We start from the raw sequence: 13,356 nt of genomic DNA, 5'->3' as shown, positions 1-13,356 counted from the left end.
ATGTAAAAGTGTTTTGCAGCAGTTTAGATGTGACCATGGTGAGAGCAATTATGTTGGAGAAATGAAGCAGCTGGGAGGAGTAATCATTCAAGGTCTGAGCAGGGCAACAGTGGCAATGCAATGCAACACTAAGAGCACAACCTTTTGCATTTAAAGAAAGACATTTTTGAAGAAATGTAGTGTAACAGCAACCTGAAAACTACATGTATTTCTTCTGAAATTTGTATACATTATTACATCGTCTATCTTTTAGTGGAGAGGAAGAAACAATCCACTAGAGTTAGGGAGTAGCCTGCAGAACTTTGATCAACTGGAATTTGCGTCTGGTTGTTGTGAGGTATAAGAAGATGAAGGAATGAATTGTTGTTGTTTGAAACCTCTTTCCTATAGAATATGATAAGTTGCCTAATGTGATCTAGGAGTATCGGGTTAACTTAGTTTGTTTTTGATGTTATTTCAATTTTGATTGGAAGGATTTGGTTTGGGCAGATATAGTTTGTCGCCAAATGGACAGGAAGTTGGACAGTTCGAAAGGGACAAATACGTGCCTACGGCAAGGGAAGGCAAATAGTTGAAGACAATTAGAAACGAATGGTTGGAAGATTAATGATTAGAGTAAGTCAAACAGCTATGGAGGTAAACGAGATGGATAAAAAAATCAGTTGTGAATAACGGAAAGGGGTGAAGGCCAATCGGCAAAATAGAGTGACTAGGCCGATAGGAGATAGGTCGAATCAGGAGGCCAAACAGAAGAAAGGCCGGAAAAAGATCATAAAAAGAATTGGGAGAAGACCGATAGAAGATGGAAAGGAAATTAATTCTTGAGGGGATCATGATGGCCAACATTGGAGGAGGTGGCCATTGACGGAAGGAAGGAAAGAAGGCAGCCAAGTCTAAGTGAGCGGAGAAACAAAGGTTGTGCAATTAAGGATGAAGAACCATAAGGAAAGAGAGTTAAGCGGTTGAGGTTTGAGTAGGGAGAGATCGAGAGTAGACAAAAGCGATAAGTAGTAGAAAGGTTGAACAAGTTTAAGGCCTCCAGGGTGAAGACTAAATGTTATATCATTTTGATTGTAATCATCTTGACATGTTGCAGAAATAAAGTATTCATTGTGTTGTTTGTCTCAGAGTTGGTGATAAAATGATCTTTGTGTTGCTCTGTTTATTTACTGGTTTATGTGTAGTTCCTGTCACCTAGAATATGCTGCCACAAAAATATTTATTTGCTATTAAGTTCTTGTCACTGTGTCGACAGTAAGTTTGTGTGAGAGTGTCTTTGCTAATAGTTTGGTTTTAGGTAGTCCATATGTGTGTGGGTGTGCGAGGTTGTTGCCATCAAGTGGTGTCGGAGCCTAAAAGGTTTGGGAAGAGGAAATTGAGAGCCTAAAAAAGGTTTCGGTAAGAAGTTAGTTATGTTAAAAGATTTTTGTTTATAGATTTGTGTGTTGCAGATTAATAGGTTAAAGAGAAGAATCTAGGTACGAAGACTGGGTAGAGGAAAAGAGAAGAGAAGCCCTAGGTGACGTATCAAGAAATCAAGAAGAGAAATGATTGAAAGATGCAACAAAATGTTCAAAAAGGAAGTTCCGAGAAGAAAGACAATGAACACAAATAAGAGCAAGCAAGATGCAAAGTTTGATAGAGAGATGACATATTTGAAAATGGATTTAGAGAGGTGTAAGATTGTGGTAAAATAGGGGCATGAAGAAAAAAATCAGAAATATGTTTGGTGTTGGCCAATAAGAAAGAAGGTGAAGTGGCCTATAAAGCTGATTGTGAAGAAGAGAAGGCGGCAAAAGATGGTTCCCTTGAAAGGAGAAGATGAAAGTATGAGGAAAACCCTGAGGGGTTTGGACAACAGGAAATTGCCAAGAGAGCAATGTACACCGGAAGAGGTGAAGAAAGTTCTCATCGTAGAGGACTTAAACAAAAATAATGAAGAATGGAGAAAAGAAGAAGTGTAAAAATAAGCACTCAAAGGAAGAAGTAAAAAAGAAAGTGTCGAGGCAGTAAGCACTCATGGAGACATTTTGGTCTCTTATTTTATTATCTAATGTTTTGTGTGAGTATGTGTATGCAAGAATGAGGAGTTTTATAAGGAAAGTCAAGAACGGGACCTTGGATTTGATAAGAGAAAGGACAGGTAGAAGACCCGTAGACAATGATGAAGGTAAAAGAGAGAGGAGACTTGTTGCAGTAGTGTGTCAAGAAGAGTTTGTAGCAGAGAAATATGACAAAGATATTGAGAATAAATATGAGAATGGTGCTGAAGATTTCTGGTATGATAATGAAGGTAAGGAAGAAACCCCAGAGTTTCATGATGCCTTGGAAGATGTTGTAGATGCAGGACAAGATGTCTACAAAGATGAAAAGTTCGAAAACAAAGAAGCCAATGGTGGGAGCAAATTAGGACAAGAAGTAAAAGGATGTCACAATGCTGATTTTGGTTATGTAAGTAGAAGTGAAAATGTTAGTTTGGATCATATAAGTAAGAATATGGATAAGCAAGTTGGTAAGGAGAGAAGGAAATTGTTGAATCATGGGTATATAGTTCCAAGTTGGCAGAATAAATCAGTTGTTAAGGGACATCAGAGAAAGTATAAAGAAGAGGATATTCATGACGGAGTTTCAAGCAACAATCAAGTACAAAATATGAGAGATATGAAAAGGTTAAAGTGGAAACAAGAATACAAGGCGAGTAATAAAGAGTGGCAGCTTAGAGGTGGTGTTTGTAGGTAGGAAAAATATCATGCATTGAGGAGAATGAGTGCAACAATAAATAGACATCCGCACAAGGCTAAGGAAAACAGGGCGTGGTTGGTTAAGTGCAAGATAACGGTAGCTAAAAGTGATATTGCCGGACATGGTTAAGAGGGAACACTTCAAGCGAATGGAAGATGTGAAGACAAGAATGAGTTTGTGGGTGAAGAAGAGAAAGAATTTGCAGAAGGCGCAGGTCTTATGGAGGGCATGAAAAAAGCAAATGAAGATGAAAAGATAAGGGTATTAGTGGCTGAAAAAGAGGATGCAAAGAATGAGATTGCAATAGTTGCAGAGGTTGAAGAAATTAGAGGTGTGTGTGTGAAAAAGTGAACCTGTAGCTACAAGCACAACACTTCAATTAAGTCATTATATGCATGGTTAGTAATCAATAAGCAATAAGAAATAAACAATAGCAAAGCGACTAATTGCCTTCTAAAAGATGCGAGTATAAGATTGCTCTCAGATTTTTATAAGCAATACCAGTGACTAGACTACACCAAGACGAAGGATTTGATCTATATGATATTAAGCTATATGGATGCAAGATGGATGAGTAATTCAAGCAAATTCAAGCAACAATGAATGCAAGCAATAATGAATGTAAAATGGATGCAAGCAATCTAAAAAAGCACAATGATTTCAATGACTCCAGAGCGAAATTAGCGCGATAATAATTTCCAAGCGTGTTCTCAAAAATCTCTGGGGTGAATTGGAATGAGAGCTGAAGACTGAATTTATAGAGAATTACAAAAAGCTCAATTTAGGATTAATTGAAAAATAATTGAGAAATCAGGTTGAGTTAACCTTGAGATAGATTCCAATTATAAGTTTAATTGAAATGCATTCAAATTAGAAGTCCAAGTTGCATTGGAAAATAATAATAAATTAATTCCATGCACATCTGATAAAAATAGATAATTCTTCAATTTAATCAAGAAAAGAGTTTTCTTAATGCAACTAAACTTCTTTTTCTGAAAAGCTTTGAGTTCCAATTTTAGAGAATAATTCAACAATTCAATTAAATTGCTTTTCTGATTTCAAGTTCTAAATTTAGAAAAAGAAATAATATCTCAAGTTTGATTTCTCTCTCTCTTCAATTCTTTTTTGTTTTGACTTTTGTTTTGTTTCAATTCAACTCTTTGTAATAAATTAATCCTTTCACATGATTGAATGACAAATTTATTAATTAATTAAATATGCAAAGATATTTAATAAATTAAAATGGGATAATTGATCAAAATGATTATTCTTGAAATAATTCAATTAATTAAACAAATATTTAATTAATATTGAGTGGTTGATTTGCCATGTGATTTTTGATAATTAAGGAATTAATAATGTGCTCAAGATTGATTTAATTGCCTTTGGATAGGACCTTGTTGATGTTGTCGAGATTAGGGGCCCATGGTTTAGATGACCAATTTTAGGCTATTACAAGAGGAACTTGTGGAGGTCTTGTGGTTAGCAAAGATCCTAGAGGAGAGAATTGAAATGATAGTACAAACTTGATAGAGAAGATTGTAGCAAAGGCTGAGGTTATTGAAAGTGTTGAAGATAAAGAGGTAATATTTCAGTTTTTAAACAATGATGATGTTTTTGAATCTTTGGATGAAATTGTTGAAGGGAAGAGTTTCAAGGACGAAGATGAAAAGGATGCATAAACAAGTAGTGCTAATGACAAGTATGAGCATGAGAGGGAGCTATGGAGGATTGTAGATGAGAAAGAAATGAGGAGGAGAAGATAGAAGGAAAAAAAGGAAAACAAACAAAGGCAGATTGGCCAACTCAGAATGTATAAATGCAAGTATGGAGTGGAACCAAGGAATGGAGGGGATAAGATTAATGAAAGGAAAAAGACGACAGTAGAAGCAAGATGTGACAAAGGCATGGCAAATGACGAGTACAAAGAAGGTACAACAAAACATGGAGAAGTTGAAATATAAGTAGCAATGATTAAAGAAGATGAAGGCAATCAAATGCAAGATAAAGAAATTGTAGAGATGGAATTGGAAAGAAGTGCATAAAATGAAAACACTGATGTGGATTTGTGGACATAATTTGCAGCATTAGAGCAAGAGTGGATGGAAAAGCTGGAAGATATGAAGACAAAGAGGACAATGCAAGATGTAGAAAAAAAGGATTGCAACCTATGTCAAAGGGGTTGATTTAGAGCTATGGGTAAAGATAAATTCCTTGTATCTTTATGAGGAAATTGTTGTGTATTATGTTGATGTGTTGAATAGTGCGAAGTTTGGAAAGACATACGAAGTGGGTATACTGATTTTTGTAAGGATATTGTAAGTTATAATATGTATGGTGTAATCCAAGATGAGTTGTCATGGAAGGATGGTTATGATGAAATTGATAGACAAGTGGACAAGTTTGTAGACATGAGAATCTTAAATTTCCATCGAATCATTTCTACTGATTTGTATGTAGCTGAGTGAACAAGTAGATTTTGGAGAAGCAATGTATATGATGGGACTAAATCTAGGATGGAAGCAAAAGAATTGGCACAACAATGTCAAAGGAATTTGATGATTGTTCCTGAGTGATGTTGGAAAAAGCGGAAGAAAAGAATGAAGGGGAAAATTGCTAATTAAGACTCCCATGTGCAAGAGCACATTCTTTCTTTTGTCTCTTGGGGAATCTGATGCAGGAGCATCGGGTTAACTTAGTTTTTTTTTTTTTTATGTTATTTCAATTTTTATTGGAAGGATTTGGTTTGGGAAGATAAAGTTTCTATTGCCACATGGATAGGAAGTGGGGTAGTTTGAAAGGGATGATTAGTTGCCTCCAACAAGGGAAGGTGAATAGTTGAAGATGATTAGAAATGAACAGTTAGAAGATTAACAGTTAGAGTAAGTCGAACAGTTGGAAGATTAACAGTTAGAGTAAGTCGACCAGTTATGGAGGTAAACATGATGTATAAAAGAATTAGTTGTGAATGATGGAAAGGGGTGAAGGCCAATCGATAGAATAGAGTGGGTAGGCCGATAGGAGATAGGCCGAACTAGGAGGCCAAATAGAAGAAAGGGCAGAAAAGGATCAAAAAAAGAACTAGGAGAAGATCGATAGAAGATGGAAAGGAAATTGATTCTTGAGGGGATCATGACAGTCAGCATTGGAGGAGGTGGCTAAGTTTGAGCCGCAAAAGAACGTAAGAAGAAAGATTGAGTAGAGAAGTGAGTGAAGAAACAAGGGAACAACATAGGGGAAGAGGGTAGCCATAACAAAGGTCGTGCAATTAAGGATGAAGAACCGTGAGAAAGGAAAGAGAGTCAAGTGGTTGAAGTCTGAGCAAGGAGAGATCGAGAGTAGACAAAAGCGACAGGGAGTAGAAAGGTTGAATAAGTTTAAAGTATGTAGGGTGAAGAATAAATGTTATATCATTTTGATTGTAATCATCTTGATAGGTTGTAGAAATAAAGTATTCATAGTGTTCTAATTGATTGAAAAACAGGTTTTAAGGACCCGAAACCAGGTTATAAAGTATTCATAGTGTTGTTTGTCTCATAATTAGTAATAAAATGATCTATGTGTTGCTTTGTTTATTTATTGGTTTACTTGAAGTTCCCATCACCCAAAATATGTTGTTACAGAAATATTTATTTGCTGTTAAGTTCATGTCATCAATGTTTTAGAACCATTGTGCATAGACCTAGAAGAAATTCAATTTCCCCGTATGCCTCATATTTTCCAGTAATGTATTCATTTGATGTATATCTATTTGATACTTTGAAAAATCGCTAACATTGACATTTGAAACATCAACTATGGGAAACGTTTCCAACATTAAAAGATTAGGCATTCATCTTAAGTAATATCGGATGCTGGTCATTTCTTCTTGCCAAAATGATTCAACATAACCTACACAAACATTGGGGAAGAAAACACTTTCATGCTCGGAGAAGTCTACAACACACAAGGAAACCCTAAATTTGCCCCTTCGCATGCGTTAATTTTTTCTTTGAACCTTACACATCCCATGACACCACATTGCACTTTATGTGCCCTAATATTTTGTGCGGGATGGAGGGGAAAACACTTCCCTCCCCTGCGGGCCTGCACTACATTTTGAACTCTTTGACATGTCATGCGGGGTGAGGAAATTACTTTCTTTTCCCCACATTACTTTTTTGATTGCATTCAAGAGCTTGCGAGGTGAAAAATCTATAAGACTTTAAAAAGTCTTCCCCCAATTTAATTTTATTTCTTCAATTGCTTTTACGAGACTTTATAAAAATTTCATTTTATTCATTTCCTATGCTTTCCAGGGGACCACCTCAATATGAGTATCAAAATGATTTAATTAATTTTTTACTCTCAAATTATCAAAATGATTTTAATGCCTTTTACTCTCAAATTATCAAAATGATTTTAATGCCTTTTACTCTTGGCCACTTTTATTAAATCATTGTAAAATGATTTAATTAACCCCTTTTTGGCATTACCAGACATTTAAATCAATTAAATGATTTAAATAGTTTCATTTGTAATTTACCTTCATTTCACCATAATAATTTTATATGTAATATTATTTAAATAAAAACAATTTAAATAATATACATCTCTTCAAATAAGCATTCATTGGTCTCACTTGGCCACAACCTTAGCCGGGTCCTTGGTGGGCCTGGCTAAAAAAAACTAATCGTTTCTGCACAACTGACCTCTGGAGATGCCTTGAAATTCCATTTGGACATATTCTGGATTTCAAAATTTGAGCGGGTCATTATTTAATTTGATGTTTGCCACCTCTAAGTTCTGATCAAAACCACTCAGGTTACCTCTGGAACTAACTTCAAAAACTGGTCAAATCACCTCCCCAAGTCTTGAAAACTGGCACACCTACAGAATGTCATACCAAGAATCTAGAATGCCAAACGGTTGCTCATGATGTTGCCTGAAGTGAAAGATTTTAATGTCCGAAGTTGCTTGCTCATGCATATTCTGAAAGTGAACCTTTCAAAAATATCTAAAACCTTTCCAAACCCTGATTTGAAAAAAATACCAAACTCTTGTTTCAGAGACCACCACTTGGCAAAATGACACATCTAGATACGTTTTTTTTCAATTCCATCATATGTGCAAAATATTAAAACCCAAACTTGCCTTCTCTAAAAACTTCTGGAAACGCTGATTTTCAACCTCTACAATGTCCATCTGGAATTGGCTTTGAAAAAATGTTAGATGATGTGCTAGGGTGTTGCAAACTGGAAAAGTGGTAGATAAACATGTAGAGAATCACGGGGAACATTCATTTTGGCATGTAGGTCTGTAAGAATTTGTCAAATATAGCCAAGATCTAGAGCACGATGAAGCACAAAATAGACAAATAGATTTGATAAGAATAGACTATATTCTAATCAAGATGTAAATACTATCAATTGGATCATTACATAGAATGTAGATGAGCCTTCTTATAAAGGCAAGGCCATATGGATATGTGAGCATACAAACATGACATATGGCTCAATGAGAAACAAGGGTAGGTAGGGGTAGGTAGGAGAAATAATAAAATATTCCACAAGAGGTGGATCACCCACCGAAAGTGGAATGCAACAACAAGATAAGACAACAAAATGTGGAATTTCTCCTACATACATCATCCCTATGTGCACACTTCCCTAAGTGTCTCATATCCAAACTACTATGAAACGCATTACCCTAAGTCAACTAAAGTAAGGTGTAATTATGAGACATAATTTACACCAACACCCCCCCTTAAGTGCAACTTAGGGGAATGTAGACTCAAGTCAACAATGCAAAATGGGTCCCGGCTACTAGGCCATGTTAGGTACCCATGTACAAATGCAATGCAAACCAATGCAATCTCTCACAAACAGAGAAAGAGAGAAAAACCCAATGGGAAAAAATTACCCCCAAAAGAGAGATGAATATACAAGAGAACTCTCAAAGAAGTGTGAGAAGGACAAAACCCCATGTGAGGAAAAAGTCCCCCCATAAGAGAGAAGAAGAGAGACCAAGTAGCCCCCCCTCAAAGTAGAATCTACACCAATGGTAGAAGCTCTCAACTGAATGGAGAAATTGCTCCATGATTGTCAAACAACGTTCCTCCCCTTAAGAGAAATAAAACCAAAGGTGTGTCTATGAAGTCTCCCCAATCATGAAGGGAAGATGTAGGAAAGAAACTCAAGATGTATGGAGTCTCTGAAAACTGCTCGAGTGCCCCCATGTCGATGTTGAAAGTTACCCCCTCCAAATTAGGTGTATTGGTCCACACTGCTGAAAAAGGCACTCCGAGATCTAGTGGAGATGAATGTAGAACAAGATCCAAAGACTCACATGTCTCCTCTAAGGATAAAGAGACCTCCAAATGTTGTACATAAGAATCCACAATCATGTCAACCTTGAAAGAATGATCATGTACAAAATGAACAAGAGGGTCAAAGTGTTCCCTCGCAACAATTGATGAAGGATCATCTTCATCAAAGAGAAGATGAATATCATCAATGATGTCTCCCAAATTTGCAATGTAGGACTCCACAAACAAACCTGCAATGTCTGTCAAGTAGTCATCCCAAGGAACTGAAGCTGGAAGACAAGGAATATCCTGATGTACTGAATCAAAAGAAGGCAAAATTGTTGCAATATCCATATCATTAGGTGCAAGAGGTGATGTGATATCAATAGGAGGAGATGAAATGCAAGGCTCAAGAACGGGGTCACATGTGAGAATACCCAAGTTCAAGACCCAAAATTCTCCTCGATATCTAAATCATCACAAGAAGTGTGATCAACACATGAAGAATTAACCTCATCAATAGGACCAAAATGTGAAAAGGAGTACAACCGAGATGCATGATCCACCACCCTAGTTGCAATGATAGCTCTACTCTCCAACTCTCGAATGATAACCGAATCAGGTGTGAACTCCACAATTTTCCTTGTTGCCCCATGAGTGATCTGATAGATGCAAAGAAGATTGTTTGTCAAATGGGGTACATACAACACATCATTGAAGGAGTTATCCCCAATGGCAATAGATCCTTTCCCAATCACATCGCTATATGTATGATTACCCATCAAAATTTGTGGCATGTGGCAAGGCTCAAATGAAGAGAACATAGACTGGGAATATGTCATATGATGAGAAGCTCCTGAATCTAGAAGTCATCTCCCTGAATCATGACTTGTAGTAGCACAAAGAGCTTGTCCTTTACTTGTCCCAAAAGTGTGATCCTTTCCTTTATCCTTTCCTTTGGAAGAAGAAGCCGAAGTAGACATTCTAGAAGGAAAATTGACTCTATTCTTCTCAAGAAGATGTTTCAATTCATCAATATCCCTCTTGTAACAATGTTGTTCATCATGTCTCGACTTCTTGCAATATGCACAAAAAATATTGTCCTTATATGATTTCCTCTTAGGTGAGGATGTAGAATCACCTTGTTGTGGAGACGATGATTGTGCTCCATCTTGTTGTGGTTTTGGCTTAGACTACTTTTGGTTCTTGCATTTTCCTTGATTGCTTTGATTCCTTTTATTAGCCACCAAATCTTGTGACTTTGAAGATTTGAGAATCACCATCTTGGTCAACTTAGATTGCTCAAGTATCAACATATCCATGAATGCATCAAATGGTGGTGGAGTGTATGAGGCACCTTGAGCCAACCAATGGGTGTGAAAGCTAGAAACAAAGGCTGCATAATTTGATGGAAGCTTGTCCAACAAGTAGTAAACCAATTGAGCATCCTTCTTGTCAATGCCACAATCCTTAAGCTTCGCTCTTAGCTCATTTTATTTCGTGACATAATCTTGGATTGTATCAAAATCCTTGGGATCCAATGTTGTGAGTTCACCATCAAGCTTGTAGCCCCTAATCTCATCAACTTGACCATACAATTTGGCATAAATATCACGAGCCTCTTTAACTGTAGTACAATTTTCAATGTGGAAAATGAGGTCATTTGATACATACTTTCTCAAAGTTCCAAGTGCCATAGAATTTTTAGTGATCCATTCAACTTGAGCATTAGGATCAGCCTTAGGATTAAGTGGTGTTGTTATTGTTCCATTTACATAATGAATGAGTCCTTTTTCCATAAACTTACTCCATGCTTTAATTTTCCATGATGCATAATTGTGTGGAGTTTAAAGTGGAAATTTAGGAGAACCCATAGCACCAAAATGAAAAAAACACAAGATAGAGAGAGACACAATCACACAAGACACCCCCCAAATCAGTCAATCAAAGAAACCCCCTCCAAAATGATGATTTGGCACTTTATATTTAGTGCGTGTTCAATGGGCCACTTGCATAAAATGAAAAAGTGGACTTCTGATTTCAATTTTACAACTACCTTAAATAGGCTATAAGAGATACCAACAAATACTGCAAGAGATCTAAGCTGAGATCCAAGCAAAATACAAGTACCAAATAGGCCAAAAATGACCAAATACTGAAAGTATAATTTCTACTCAAAATGGTGAAAATTTGATGGCACCACGTGAAAGTAGATGAAAAATTATGCACTTTCAAAAAAATGACACTTGAAAAGGAGGTTGTATGAGCCCGAAAAAAGCCTCTGAAGTTGCAAAATTGAGGATTGGATAGGTACACTTGTGAAAAAATGAAAATTCTGAAAAAATTGTCCACCAAAATCAAAAAAATCCACCACTGCTACGAAGAGCACGAAAAATTAGCCCAAATAAAAAAAAAAAATTGCACCAAAAAAGGAGCTAAAATGAGCAAGTTATGGGCCTCCAAAGTTGGCATGCAAAACCAAAAGGCTCATTAGAGAGAGGGTCCAAAAATTTCAAAAAAATGTTGACGCAGTACTGATGTTAGCAATCCATGACGTTCAATTTGACAGTCCTTTGGTTGTCACCAAACCGTCACCTCCCTGCCTTCCCTATCGTTCGTACTATACAGAAAATGCTATATCATTTTGATTCTAATCATCTTAATAGGTTGCAGAAATAAAGTATTCATTGTGTTGTTTGTCTTAGAATTAGTAATAAAATGATCTTTGTGTTGCTTTGTTTATTTACTGGTTTACTTGAAGTTCCTGTCGCCCAAAATATGTTTACAAAAATATTTATTTGTTGTTAAGTTCCTATCACTGTGTTGAGAGTAAGTCTGTGTGAGAGTGTTTGTGCTAATAGTTTGGTTTTAGGTTTGCATATGTGTGTGGATGTGAGCCATCATGTGGTATCAAAGTGTGGGTGTGTGAGGTTGTTGCCATCATAATGGATAGTGCCATAAGTTAAATTATCCAAAGCAAAAGATATTATTTGTAGGAGTGAATGAAAAAAAAAACTTTCTTGATGTTCAAGTGTAGAGGTGTGAATGAGAGTGAAAAGTGTGGTGATAGGCAACTTAAAATAGTAGGAGCAATTGGCATTTAATTTTTTAATTAAATTTAGGATTTATTATATGTTTATTTCTTATAACATTTAGTAAATTGAAATATTTGAATCTCAAGAAGCTGATATTAATTAAATATATAAAATTTGGTTAAAAAGTCAATTTTTGTTGAAACTCTTCCCACTTGACCAAAATACTGTTGTAAAATATCTCCCAAAAGCATTTTTCTCTAGCTCTCACAATTTTGAATATTTAATTGTCTTGGTAACTTGTTCAAAGGAATTTTGTTAAAATCTTGAACATTGTAAAACATCTCTCAAAAGGATGCTAATCCAACTCTCACAATTTGTTAGAAATGGAAATAGATCCTTTTATAGTCCATAATACTAGGCTTATGGTAATTTGGGACTACCTTGTACTCCTTGCAGGAGGCACCTAACTGTACTACAACTGAGGTGTACATACCTTACCCTTGGTTTATGGGTTTATGGGTCTATAGATGGTTTATAGTAATATGGGACTACCCCGTAATCCTTGTAGGAGGCACCTAACTGCACTACAATCGAGGAATACATACCTTACCCCTTATAGGATTTAAACTTGTGGCCTCTTTTTGAAGAGTACAAGTTCTCCACCACTATGCCAACTCATGTGTACATTTAAACAATTTTTCCTTTTAAGTTTTATTAAAGGTCATTCTTGTAAGCTTGAAGAATCAACATTTTGTAACAAAGTGCATTATTTTTGACACCTTTATAATCTTTCTTTGATTAAGGGGGAATCCATTATCATAGAAAACATTGGTACCTTTTTGTAACAAATGCTCTTGGTTGCTACTTTTAAAAAAAAATAATTCAAAAGTACCAACTTAATCAACCAAGCTTCTTGTTCTATCTTAGAAGTGTTTTCATAATTTCTTCAATTACCATAGTGGTGACAACTCTACGCCATCACTTATGCTTGCACTCTAAGGTGGTAAGCTCTTGAGGTCAGGATCCCCATTAAACCTAGACCTATGCATCGAGGGTTTAATCTTGATGACCTTGCCTACGTATCCCTTCAAGGGAAGTCAGAGGCTTCATAGTTCACCCTTGAAGGTTAGAAGGAGTTCCTTCTCTCCTCTCGTATGAGATTTTTTTCTCTCTTTAAATGAGGACTATTTATTAAAACTAGTCCAATCATAATATAGCAATAACTAATTGCCATCAAGCAATATACAAACATATATGCAATTACTCATGAGTCATTTCTTTTCACAATTTCCC

Source organism: Cryptomeria japonica, chromosome 4 (assembly GCF_030272615.1).
Source record: "Cryptomeria japonica chromosome 4, Sugi_1.0, whole genome shotgun sequence".
Lineage (NCBI taxonomy): Eukaryota > Viridiplantae > Streptophyta > Pinopsida > Cupressales > Cupressaceae > Cryptomeria > Cryptomeria japonica.
Note: the sequence above shows the minus strand (reverse complement) of the source record.